The sequence below is a fragment of the Engraulis encrasicolus genome, chromosome 15 (genome assembly GCF_034702125.1).
Source record: "Engraulis encrasicolus isolate BLACKSEA-1 chromosome 15, IST_EnEncr_1.0, whole genome shotgun sequence".
NCBI lineage: Eukaryota > Metazoa > Chordata > Actinopteri > Clupeiformes > Engraulidae > Engraulis > Engraulis encrasicolus.
The window spans coordinates 37446159-37447060 of NC_085871.1; positions in this window are offsets into that span (position 1 = coordinate 37446159).

Genomic DNA, 902 nt, shown 5'->3' on the forward strand with positions numbered 1-902 from the left:
AAGTAGTGGTGACTTTGAAAGTGAGGCGCCTCCTATCCGTATCTGGACAGTGAAGTTGAAGTACAGCTGGAGTAGATCCATTGAGTCCAGACATCACCTCAGCCACCCCAAGTAACACACAGCGCTAGTCTACTTCAGAGTGTGACTCCACCCATTAGCTAAACTTGTAGTACATATTTGACCACAAATGTGTCAATATCTTTTAATCCTGTGGTGCAAAAGCGCTGAAAATCAATCGACATGCACACAAAGTCATGATACAGCTGCGAGAGTGTTCAGAACACAAATTCACGTCATGTCATTTGTTCGTGAAAAAAAATGTCATATCCTTGGAATCTGATGAATCCCACACTAATAATATACTTTTAGCTGTATACCGATTGAATTTCGTGTCATTTTGATGTGTAATTTGTGAAATATTTAGATTAGAAAGTATTGGTTACTCCCGGAAATGCGCTAGTGTACGTGTCAAGTACTTACATTTTTTTGGCGCGAACTTCATTTCATAGCCTAGGGGTATTTACGCTTGTCCATCAATGGGAATACGCAAGCCACGCGGGTTCGAATCCAGTGTGCAGCATGTCGACAACAACTCGTGAAATCGTGTTTTGGACTCTACAGTGTAACACATTTTCCCTTGGCTGCACGTGTGTGTTGGTAATGCACAAAATAAATAACCTATTTCTGCCAGATATTTCCAAAATTGTGGCACTGCAACCATGTGGATTCGAACCAGCGTGGCTTCTGTTTTCCCATTGGGATGCAAGCGTGAATACCACTAGGCTATGTAATGAAATCCGCATGTATTTTTCCAGGGATATCACAATTCAACAGGCGATTTTCCAGGAGTAACCACAACTTTATTGTCCAAATATTTTACAAATTACACCTCGGAATGAAAC